This window comes from Petaurus breviceps, unplaced genomic scaffold, assembly GCF_028583685.1.
Source record: "Petaurus breviceps papuanus isolate PSGF00001 unplaced genomic scaffold, PetGlider_PUasm1.0 187, whole genome shotgun sequence".
NCBI classification, from domain to species: domain Eukaryota; kingdom Metazoa; phylum Chordata; class Mammalia; order Diprotodontia; family Petauridae; genus Petaurus; species Petaurus breviceps.
This window is the reverse complement of record NW_027185799.1, coordinates 28,900,238-28,912,775: the sequence shown is the minus strand read 5'-3', so window position 1 is coordinate 28,912,775 and position 12,538 is coordinate 28,900,238. Positions and strand designations below refer to the sequence as shown.

The following is a 12,538-nucleotide window of genomic DNA, read 5'->3' as shown; positions in this document are numbered from 1 at the left end:
AGAGCTGTCCATAATTTGCAAGTTTTGTGAAGCTGTGAGGTTAAAACAACATTCCTCCTGTATGATAACCTCTGAAAAGTAATTCAAAGTATGTTATTTAATCTAGCATACATACTGTATATGTGTGTTAAAGACTGCTAGATGGCCCACCCAGGTCTTTGAGGAGAAAAATATTCTACTGTCCTTTCTTCTCTTTCCTGCCTTTTACCGATAACATCACAATTGAGAATAGGACTACGGCCCTGCAGCATTCGATTAGACAGATATCTATGGGTAAGGCTTCAATCAGGATACTTGCTTTATATCTGAAGAGAAAGATCCAATTGTATATTTAATAGAAAAGCTTATTAAACTTTTGTTGAAAACAAAATCGCTCAAAATTCAAGGAAGGTCAGAGAAAGGGATAATGGTTTTAATTTTTCATGGTGGTGGTTTTTGTAAATATGGTCTTAAAGAATCACAGAATCTCAGTCCTGTAAGAGCGCTCAGAGGTTCAACTAGTTCTGTGCCTCCTCTACAAGAGCTCCAAAAGCTTCCCGAATGAGGATGGGGAACCTATCAAGGTAGTCCATTTTACTCTTCCCAAAAGTAGGTTGCTTTTTAAATGCAACTCAGGCTTCTCCACTCAGTATTCTCTGCCTCATACTTAAGTCATAACTGTGTAACAGGGAAAGAATCAAGCATAATTAAAAGCCCTGGTCAATGATATTTATTGAATTGACCTTCTGGGTACCAGGAACATCATATTGACAACACTGGCAAAATTAGATAGACAGATCATGGCAAAATAGGATTCATCAAGTCTTCTGAGTAGAAAGTCTTCCTCTAATAATGGCTCATTGTCTAAGTCCTCTCCATGAGGTCATGGAGCCAAAGATTTGACAGGATCTGTCAACCTGGAGGGTCTTTAAGTAGGGCTCTAGTGATGACTGTCTGTTATTTGAGGATCACCTGTCCTAGACGTCATCATCTCCAGAAACTCATCATTCTACAAGGTGAAATCAACTCTGTAATTCACAGCTCTTCAGGCAGTTTCCCAATCTGGCTTCAGGACTTCCTCATTCCTCCTTCCCTTCTCACAATTCTTTTCATGTGTTGTCTTCATCCATCAGATTTTGAGCTCCTTGAAGGTGGAAACTGTCTTACACTTTTCTTTGTATCTTCAGTGTTTAGCACAGCGTCTGGCACATAGAAGGTGCTTAATAAATATTTATTGATCCTGATTCCCTCATTAGAATGAAAGCTTCTTGAGGGAAGGGACTGTTTTTTTCCTTTTTCTTTGTATCTTCAATGCTCAGCATGGAGTAACCATACATGAATTATTAGTGATTAATGATTGAAGGTAGGAAGCAACCCATCTCCCAACACCTAATTTCCTGATCCATAACCCCTTGGAGTTAGACCTCTGCTTTGGAGACCACTGCTGTCAACCATTGGTTATTCCCTGAAAACTTGTGATAACTTTCAAGCAATGAAATATAACTCTCTTTAATTCTTATTTTTTGCCCAATGACACTTCTTGAATTGGAAAAAAATTTCCTGAGGTCTTCAAATGATGCTTATATCTTTGGAATTTAGAGGGTGTGTTTTAAGGAATCTGATTTTCTGTTTTCTCCATAAAGAAAATCATATGATGACATTAAATGTTATATAATATGCCTTGCATGTAGTTGGTACTTAATAAATGTTTTATAAGTTGAATTGTAAATTCCTGGGTGCTTTACTGTCAGCAGTAGGAAAAGATAGAAAAAGGTATGTTATTATGTTTATTGATCCAATAGCAGTGGGAGGAAAACTAAAGTTTTTGTACACATGTTAAGTTTGGAACATACTTCATTGTATTTGTGATGTTTCAAAATGGGAATATATAGCTTAATTGGTGCTGACTACAAATCATCTCCTCCCCATCCCACACCATTCCTATTCATGTTCTTCCCTAGATTCTCCATAGGGAATTTACCCAATATGTTGAGTACTTTTCTAAAGGTCTTTCATATTTCTTGGCTACAAATATAGTAATCAAGCTGTCCATCCCTTGTTTTTAACTCTTCCATATCTGTATCTGACACATCTCCTTTTCTATGCATTCATTTCCTTGATGTTATCTCTAATGTCACTTTTTCGTGATTTTGGTAATATACTGTATCCTACTTGCACCCACCATGCACTTCCATTGTCCTTTGAGCAGTACAAAACTTTTACTCTTTGGAAATCAGTGATTTCCAAGATTCACAATAGTACATAATCATTGAGAGAACACATCTTAAAAATATGTGTTTTCATACTAGGGAATAGCATGGGATAGATTTAGAGCTGGGAAAGAACTTATAGGTCCTCAAGTCCAGCCCTCTCATTTGACAATTGAGGAAACTGAGGTCCAGAGAGGCTAAATAACTTGTCTATGGCCACACAAGTAGTAAGCATAAGGGCTGGTATCTGAACCCGCATCCTCCAACACCAAATCCAATGCTGTGATCATATATCTTTTAGGCCAACTTCTTTTTGAGTAATCATGGCTCTCACTGAAGAGAGAGGATGTCCTGGGTCTTAACGAGACCTGTTAAAGACCTTAACTTAAAATGGCCAAGGCCTCCCACTGCATCCAGGGACATCTCCAGTAGTCCAGATCTATATCTTACCACTGGACCCACAGAGCTCTGGGGAGAAAGTGAAGTTGGTGTTTTCACAGCCCTACCTCCTTAAATCCAATTCACTTACATGTCATGGCATCACCTCCCTGATGTCATGGACCTTTTTGAGAATGAAGGGCAAGCAACAACAACAATTCTAGTCCCTCTTCCTTTCACACTACACTATCTGCTTTAGCAGCTTTCCCTCTAGAAAACATAGTTTTCTCCTTTGGTGGTGGTAGTGGAGATAATAGTCCTATCTTTTTTATCTGAGTCATACACCCATAAAGGAGATATTTTGTGTCTATGGAAGTGTCAAGAAGTAAGTAAACATTAGCTAAAAAGTTGTACGTATCTTACTGCTTATTGTGATTTCTACCAGATTAAAATCTAGGCATAAGGAGAAGGTCTTTCGAGCAGCCTCAAGGGAAGATGGGCTGTCATGCCTTTATTTCCAAATTAACCTAAAGGAAAGTTTGCATCAACTTACAAGTCATTCTACTGCCTACCACGTGAACTTTTTCACTGATACTAAGAAACCCACAGTAGGAAGCCAGCTTCAAGACATCCCAACACCCTAAGGAACACAGGCAGCATGAGAACTTTGTCAGACAACTGACCAAGCTTGTTACAGCTTCCTGAGAGGACGAGATTTTTTTCTTTGCAAGAAAGCCTTCATGGGTAGCCGTTAGGTTGGCTGAAGAATAGGGCGTGTTCAAGCACACACACACACACACACACACACACACAGAATCCAGGCTTTTTCTGGGTTTCTCAGATCATTAAAAAGTAACCCAGGTGAGAAAAATCAATGGATGGTTTCTGATAAAAGGACAGGACTGGAGACCACTCTGAGAACAATTGGTAAAATAACCAGCTTGATTCAGTTAAAAAAAAAGTTAAAATCCATTGATTCATCTAAAAAAAAACAGCTTTAAATGGGCTGTTAGGCATTGCATGGATGAATCAACCAGCTCTTTAGATATTGTGCAGAACTGCCTTACTCCAAGTAACACACTCTACTTGGTTTTCCTCCTTGTGAAATTGAGCTCATAAGAGAAACACTTTCTTTACCACACAACAGGCTAAAGAAGGGAAAAGTTGATGGAGGACAGACAGGCAAAGATAAAGTGAGGGTTAAGAGAACTGAAGCATTTTAAAACAGATTAGGAATCAACCATATACATGCTGTTTAGTATTTCCCACTAAGATAGCACAACCAGGGATTTCCTTGTTTAGTATCTTTAAATCACAGTCTTCTTTAACACCTTGCTTGTTTTGTTAAGAAAACTTGCAGCTATGTCCTACACAGACTAAAGTAGAACAAGCCTCAAGGCACAGTTCTATCGCCTCACCTTCCCCCTTCCTTTTGCCCCAACAGGCAGTGAATGGAGTCCTAGATAGTCTCTAGAGGCATGTGGTTTAAGGGAAGGCTCTATCTTATGCAGTGAAATGACAAAATAAGAGTTGAGTGGTTATGGGTAGAAGTGTCAGGATCAAGAAATTCCTTTGATTATAAGAATAGATACTGTAATATAATGATAATTCACATTTCTATAACACTGTTACATAAAGTACTCTACTCAAAACACTCAATATTTTTCTATCTAAGCATTCTCCTTCCCTCTAACTTCCCTATTTGTGTCAAGGACATCCACTATTCCATTTACCCAGGTTTTTTTATTTAACCTCAATTCATTGGTAACTCTTCCTTCCCCTCCTGCCATATCCAAAGAGTTGCCAAGCTTTGTCAATCCTGCCTACACAACAATTTCTGTATCTCTCCCTTTCTCTCCACTCACTCAACCTCTATTCTAGGTCAGATCCTTATCACCCTTGCCTGGACTACTATAATAATGTACTAATTGGGCTCCCTGCCTCCAGTTTTTCTTCTTTCTCTCTCCAGATCCCATAAACTGCCAAACTGATAGCCTTACAACAATGCAAGTCTGACTTTATGCCTCCCTTGATCAAGAAAATTCAATGACTCTAAGATAAAATAAAAGCTCCTTTATATTTGATATTTAGAGCCCTTTACAATCTGGCTCAAAACTATCTTTCCAGATTGATTTCATGTTACTCCCCTTCATCCATGATACACCCCCTAGCCCAACTGGTGTACTTGTGGTTCCTTGTTACCAACAACATCTTATCTGTCATGGCTGTGCCTTTGCATGGTATATTCTCACTCCCTGACATACACCTCTTAGAATCCTTAGCTCCCTTCAATATGCACAGCTCAAGTGAGCTTCCTTGAGCAAGAGAAAGACAGGAGAACGAAGAGAGAAGTGGTCATCGTGTAAATGGGAAGGTGCCCTCCCTCTCTCTGAGCCAGTTCTACTAAGCAGAGTTCGTGAGCTCTTAGTTCCTCTTCTTTCTAGTTGGGAAGGAGAATGAGCTGGCTCAGAGTGTACATAGAAATTGCTTCTGTTTTGGCCAGAAATCCTGAGGGTCTTCCCCTCCCAGATTTTTTTTAGCAGGTAAAAGAGGCCATTTTTTGTGCCTCATTTCTTACCTAGCCTTAATCACTGAATGGGAGCCTCAGTCACCTTCCCAAAGTCAATGGTCTTCTTTGAGAATGAAAGAAAAGTAACAACCAAAAACAGTTCAAGTATCCCTTCTTACTTAGGCCTTTCCTGATTTTCCAAGTTAATGCTTTATTCATAGAAATTACTTTGCATTTATTTTGTAGATAACTTGAAATTACTTGTCCGTTTTGTCTTTGTATCCCCAATACCCAAGACCTAGTATCTGGCATGGGCTAGGCACTTAGTAAATATTTGTTGAATTGAATTTTACAGGTGAGGAATCTGACACTCGGGTAACTGACTTGCTCCAGATTTTAAAGCTAGTTTGCAGTCAGAGTTGTAATTTGAACTGAGGTTTCCTATTTCAAATTCAGCACTATTCTAAGAAAAACTACTCGGGTTATAGATAAGCTGATAATTTCCATGGTTAGGGCTGGCAAGATGGTGAAGCCCCCTCAGAACATTCATCAGAGCAGTTATAAGTCAGAAGCTGCTAGAGAGGAGATCCTTGTTTCACTTGTGTCTTTCCATCCCTGGTATCTCATGCAGTGCCTTGCATATATATGGTGGATGATTCATTTTTGTTATTTCATTATAGGGGTTAGAGTTTGGCAGTCTAGCTTTGAAAGCTGGGTAAAGTCAGCAAGAACGTCCACCATGCCCAGAGAGGGTGGACTAAATTAGAACAGGTGGATGGGGATCAACTACAAAAATTCCTCTGGGAAATAGAAACTTAAGAATATGCTTGCAAAGGCGTGTTTTAACTTTAAATCCTGGAGAGAAAAGAAGGTAGTGTGTCCCCACCAGAAATATGTCCTTTTATCTTGGCTTGTATTCACACAACTCTTCTTCTAACTGGGACAATGAAATACTAGTATCCCAATTAATGGTTAAAGTAAATTGTATGCTGGGAATGGAGTCCCAAAAGAAGGAGGAGAAATTAGAAGAAAAAAAGGTGGGGTAAAACTTTTATAACAACAGCTAGCATTTACAGAGTTCTTTAAGATTTGCAACCCACTTTACCAGTATGATCTCATTTACTTCTCCCAAAAATTGTGAGGAAGGAATGATTATTGTCCCCAATTTAGAGAAAAACAGACTTAAAAATGTTAGATGACTTGCTCAGGGCAACACAGCCAGTAAGTATCCAATGCAGGTTTGAACCTAGACTTTTGGCTCCCAGTTCAATCCACTATACTACAAGGGAAGAAGTCAAGGAGTGGGTATTGGTGAGGGATGTCAATGTAGTTTGACAGGATATTTTAGGGAAACCATTATGCAAGGCAGATTATGAGTCAAAATAAAATACTGTTTTTGGGTCACCTTAATTACAGCAACTCAATAGGTAGTCAAAGATTATGTTAGGAGTGTTTCCTAATTTAAGGAGAGGAAAAGACCAGAGAAAGATGTTTTGGCATCAGCATCTAGGTACACTTGAGTGGTGATCTAAAGTGTCCTCTCTGTTGCTCTCCTAGTATATAACATCTCACAGGGACCTAGTAAAATAAAAGAGCACTGAATTTAGAGTCATGGTACCTGAAATGGAATACTGGCTTGGGCATCATTCAATACCTCAAGTGAGGCACTGAACTTTTCTCCTTTGATCTTATGACTTCTGAGCTTCTCCAAGAGCCTCTTCCCACTTCAGACCATGCAACAATTGAGATAGGTAAAGAAAGGATCACAATGTCTATTTCCAGCAAAATTTAGGGTTCGAAGAAAAGGTATCTATAGGAATATCCAAAAAGATCTCTATAAGTGATCTCACTGCAATGTGCCCTTATAAACAGTGTTACTTTGGGACCAGAAGCTAGGTACTCATCACTGGTGCTCAAATTGGTAGGACACCCAAGCTATCCCTTTCTATAATTCATGTTCCACTGGAATGAGACCTCCCTGTGCCTCTCTGGAAGACGAACTGGGTGCTAAATAGAAGTAGTAAGAATGCTGAATTTTACATTCTTCTCCAAAACAGCTTTCCCTCAACATTAATCATGGTGCCATATCCCTGAAGGGATTTTCTCCCTCTAATGGACTATGCACAAATGAACCCGTATATTCCGCTTGGCCTATTTTAAATAACGCCTCTGACAATCCCGCCACCAGCTGGATTCTCCAATGTAGGCAGGCTTTCCTCATGCATGGCAGGCTTGTCTTCCTGTTTATTCAAGTGCTTTACATAAATTTCCTGGAGCACAGGAAGCCTGCTTTGCTTCTTATTCCTTGATGAAATGTCTAGAGGAGCTGGCATTTCAATCCGAAGACTCAGTTCTGCATAAAGCAGTTGTTTACTCCAGGCCCTGTTTCCTAAATGCTACGAATTCTTAGATTGTTAGAATTCTAGATTGTTTTCTTAAATTAATTCACCTACCAAGGTGGGCAGATGGTGGTGGCTTTGACCCCTTCTCCCTGTTTCCTCACCATTTGTTCTATTAGAACCTTATCTTCACTGTCAGCAGCTGACATGAAGGTGAAGGGCATGCATGTGCCAGATGCTAACAGCTGTTCAGCAGAAGCCTGAAGATAGGTTGAAGGGCAGTGGGAGAAAGGAGCAAGGGATATATTTAGAGAATAGGAGAAAAACTGGCACAGTGGTATCAACTTTGACCTTGATTCCACAAACTCTTGCTGAAAATTTGTATAAACCTGCAAATTAGTGAACTCAGATCTTCAAAGCCATTAGACCAAGACTTCATGAGATGCTGGGTTTCTGGCCAATAAAACCCTCCACCAAAAACATGTAAATATGACCTCATCTCTCAAATGCATTTGCCCTGTAAAACTCTCAAGTGTGTTTTTCAGGTAATGTGTGTATTACAGTTATCTCTGCTCACCTTATCTCCCTCTGAATCTGTGAGCTAAGTACAGGAACCCTTTCTTACCAAAGTTTTGTATTACTCCAGTAATAGTACTGGCTTCACAAATGCATGTTTTATAATTTCTGTTATTTTCTGCCATCAGTACCTGTATATATCACCCTAATTTAAGGAGAGGAAAAGACCAGAAAAAGGAGGATGTTTTGGCATCAGTATCCATGCAGCATTTGAACAGTGATCTAAAGCATCTTTTCTCTGATACTCTCAAGGTGTATGCCTATTCACTGGGAGGGCAGCCTAGTGTGGTAAAAGATCACTGAATTTAGTCATGGAACTTGAATTGGAATCCTGACTTGGGGAGGATTTAATGTCTTGGGCAAGTCACTTTTCTCCTTTGATCTTTTGACTTATGACTTGTGTGGAGAGCAATATGGATTGTAAGCTGTTTAAGGGCAGAAGTCATCTTCCATTTTGCTCCTAGCGTAACCCCTTGACCATGGTTGGTGCTTAAAAGATGTCTGACAGGTTGCACTGGATTGAACGGGGAGAGAACATGAGCTTTTAAAACAATCTCTCTAAGTAATTGATTAAGTTATTTAGGCCTTCCAGAAAGGTATTATATAATATTTGATGGTAAATTAATTGTTAGTTTAGCACAGTAGAAAGAGCACTGGATTTGGTATCAGATAAGTAGGACTGTTGCTCAGCAGACAGGTTAGGACTATATATATATATATATATATATATATATATATATATATATATACACACATACATTATATATATGAAACTTAGATCTAGAAATTATCTGCAAAGAAATAATCATTGAATCTATGGGTGCTGCCAAGGTCTAGAGGGAAGAAAATATATAGAGAAAAGAGTGGAGGACCCTTATTTAAATAATAACAATAGTAATAACAATAATGATTACCAGCATTTATATAGTGCCTATTATGTGCCAGGCACCGTGTTAAACATTTAAAAACATTATCTCATTTGATCCTCATAACAACCCTGTAAGGGAAGTGCTATTATTATTCCCATTTTGCAGCTGAGGAAACTTGAGTCCATCAGAAGTCAAGTGACTTGCTTAGAGTCACATAGTCAGTAAGTGTCTGAGGCCAAATCTGTACTCAGGTCTTCCCGAATCCAGGCCAACCATTCTTTTTTTTTTTTTTTGGAGGGGGGAAGGCAGGGGAATTGCGGTTAAGTGACTTGCCCAAGGTCACACGGCTAGTAAGTGTGTCAAGTGTCTAAGGCTGGATTTGAACTCAGCTCCTTTTGACTCCAGGGCTGGTGCTCTATTCACTGTGCCACCTAGCCGCCCCCCCCCCCAGGCCTACAATTCTAATTCACTGAACTACCGATCTAGGAGCATACCCACTTACTACCTTCTCCTGCCTTATATTATATATTAATATTATATACCGTGTTTCCCTGATAATAAGACACTGTCTTATTAATTTTTTGGACAGAAAAACACCAGAGGGCTTATTTTCAGGGGAGGGCTTATTTTAATGAACATTGACAGCAATTTTAATAAACAGGTAAATGTGAACAAAAAAATGTACCTTTATTCAATAAGCAAATCACTGGGGAAGAACAGGATGACGCGCTGACTGCTGCAGCTCTGACTGGATGCAGCTCGGAGCTCGGCGTGCATTTCACTGGGGGGGGAACGGTGCATACAGAGGGTACTGTAACGTAGCGTGTAGCGCAGGGGATCACCTTCACTACAGTAGCAATCTCAATAGGGCTTATTTTCGGGGGAGGGCTTATTTTAGAGGAATCTTACACAGTAAGGGGAGGGCTTATTTTTGGGATAGGTCTTATTATCGGGGAAACATGGTATTATCTCACTTAGGAGAAGTCCTTTCACTTTTTTAGACGTCAGTTTCTTTTAGAAAATAGGTTGCACAGTCTCCCTTCCAGAGCTAACATTTTATGATCCTATGTATATTAAAGGAATAGATATAAAAGAAAGGCAACCACAGAGAATAACAGGGACAGAAGCAATAACAGAGGTGGGAGAAAGTAAACTTCAGTGGGAACAGAGCTAATACACACCAGACCTGCAGAGGATAAAAACCAACATGGAATAACAGTGCATCTAGGGAGTTTCAATAAACCTAACTTCATTCTTTGGTCCCCAAGTTTACCAAACTTATATATTAAATTTGTAGCTGCTGCAAATAGTATTCAGGTGAAAAGTAGCAGCATTTTCCCAATGAAGGAGTCACTGTGATTGTGCAGAGAATGGCCATACATTAGAAAGAGAGAAAGACAAGGGACTCCCAAACCTGGAAAGGGGCCACACTCAATTCCTACCCAAACTGTGAGACCCAGCTCAAGTACCACTCCTACCTCCTCTATGCAGCTTCCCCTGGTCCAGGAGAGCACATACTGAAAGGTTGGGCTATAGTACACAATAGAAGTTGAATTCTGTGTAATTTGAAGATATTCACATTAAGTTTCATTAGCATATATGAGGCTGGTACAAGAAGGAAAATTCAGATGAGAAGTTTTGATTAGAATCCAGAGACTGTTTATCATTGCTAAATTGGTCCATTTTTTTCCTGTTGTAATTTTATCTTTTTTTTTTTTTTTAATGAAGCCTTCAGGGGAAAAAAATTAAACATTTGCTGGTTCAGTTTCTACCTAAAAATACATAGTATCTGGAGTGGTGGTGCCTGTAGATGCAAGATGACACCCTATGAGGGGACAACCTCTCACTCACCCATTTGAAGGTCAGTTCTCCCTTCATACCTCACCGCTAGTTTTAAGGAATTTTTTTTTTATGGCAATAAACTCAAAATACCTATAAAAATGTATGCTGTTTGAAGAAAGTGGGCAACTACCTGGATGCACCATGAACAGACCACTGCCCCAAAGGAAAATACTAATGCAAACTAAGGCATCAATTTATTGTCATCTCGCGTCTGCAAATTCAACTGATCTCTACTGAGTACTTGTTTCAGGCAAAATACGGTATTAATGAAGGTCCAGAAGCAAAAAAGCACATGGCATATTAATGAGTAAGGAAGAAGGTTTATAGAATCACAAGACATAGATTAACAGCTAGAAGGGACCTCTGAGTTCATCTAATCTAATCCTTTTATTTTACAGAGTAGAAAATTGAGGCCCACTGCAGTTCAAGGCTAAAATAGGCTGAAGCTTAAGCACCATGGTCTTCCCCTGAGAGAGGGAAGGTCTGTGCCCCTTCACCCTAACTGTTTTAGGCCTTTGTGATCTCAAGAGATGAGCCTGACATTTTGTCCTGTTTCATTTGTCCTTTTCAGTTCTAGAAAGACGCAAAGGCAGTGATGTCCCCAGACCTGGTAGCTTTAACCATGGTGATTTTGGAGGCTATTGGTAACTTTCCAGACTAGAGGCTGTTATCAACCCAGTAACATGTTCATTTCCTACTGGGGTAGGGCAGAATAACATATATTCAGACAAGAAAATATAAAACTTATGCAAAATAAGTAAACTTTTTTCTTTTTGGTTGAGGAGATGGAGGAGAGCATCAACAATTACAGAAATCAGGAAAGTCTCCTCATAGGAGGTAGTACATGAACTGAGCTATGAAGGGAGCTAGGGCTTATAGAAGGCAGGCGTGAGGAGGAATGGCATTTCCTAGGCATAGGGCACAGCCTGCACAAAGGTATGGCAGAGGGAACTGAACATTGTATTTGGGGAATATCTACTTTCCAGCCAAACTGACCTCTATTTGAGCATGTGAAGAGAAAGGCAAGAGTCTCAAAAGATAACTTGAAGACAGATTGTGATAAGTTTTCAGTGTTAAATAGAAAAGTTTGTACTTTATGCTAGAGGCAAAAGAAAGCCATGGAAGCCCTTTGAGCAGCAGTGACATTCAGATTATGCTTTGGGAAGCCCACTTTGGCAGTTGTATTGGAGATGGATCGGAGGAGGGAGTGAGTGACTGGACACAATTTGGAGTCTATTGTTATGGTCGAAGTGAGAGGTGATAAGGGCCTGAATGAAACTAGTGAGTACGTGAGTGAAGAGAAGAGGATGGATATGAGGCATGTTGGGTTGGTAGAGTCAACAAGATTTGTTAATGGACTGTCTATGGGACTTTCAAGGGAAAGTATATTAAGCCAAGGTAATAAGTAGACTGTAGACATGAACTGGCTGGAAACTACATGCTTGAAGGGAAACCCAAGGAGAGCTCGAAAATGATCACATGACCAAATAAATGTACTTATTCATTGCTCCTCTAAAAGAACTTGAAACTAATAAGAACTGGATCTGGACAGGGGAGTGAAGAGGGATAAAGGGGACAGGGCAGACAAGGGGATAAAAAGGGACCTGTCTGTGCTAGTGGGCAATGTTGAATTGTTTTAGAGGTCTGCCCAAGGATCGATGCTGAGTTGGGCTCAGGAATCCCAAAGACCCACCGCCTCGTTGGACTGGCACTCTGAGTGGAAAATGCCAAAAGGGTAAGAAAAGATATCCTGGTCAAGCATTCTGGATATGGCATGTTCCTGGGGCCATAACCATAGTAGGCAGTGAGGGTTAACAATTCTGTATTAAGAACAAG

At 39.8% G+C, this 12,538-nt stretch overlaps 1 protein-coding gene across 1 annotated transcript in view; it reads right to left on the bottom strand.

Annotated features, from left to right (window-relative positions):
• Positions 1-12,538, bottom strand: part of LOC138163249 (histone-arginine methyltransferase CARM1-like) — a 269,638-nt gene that overhangs the window by 63,789 nt on the left and 193,311 nt on the right. The window lies entirely within an intron of this gene.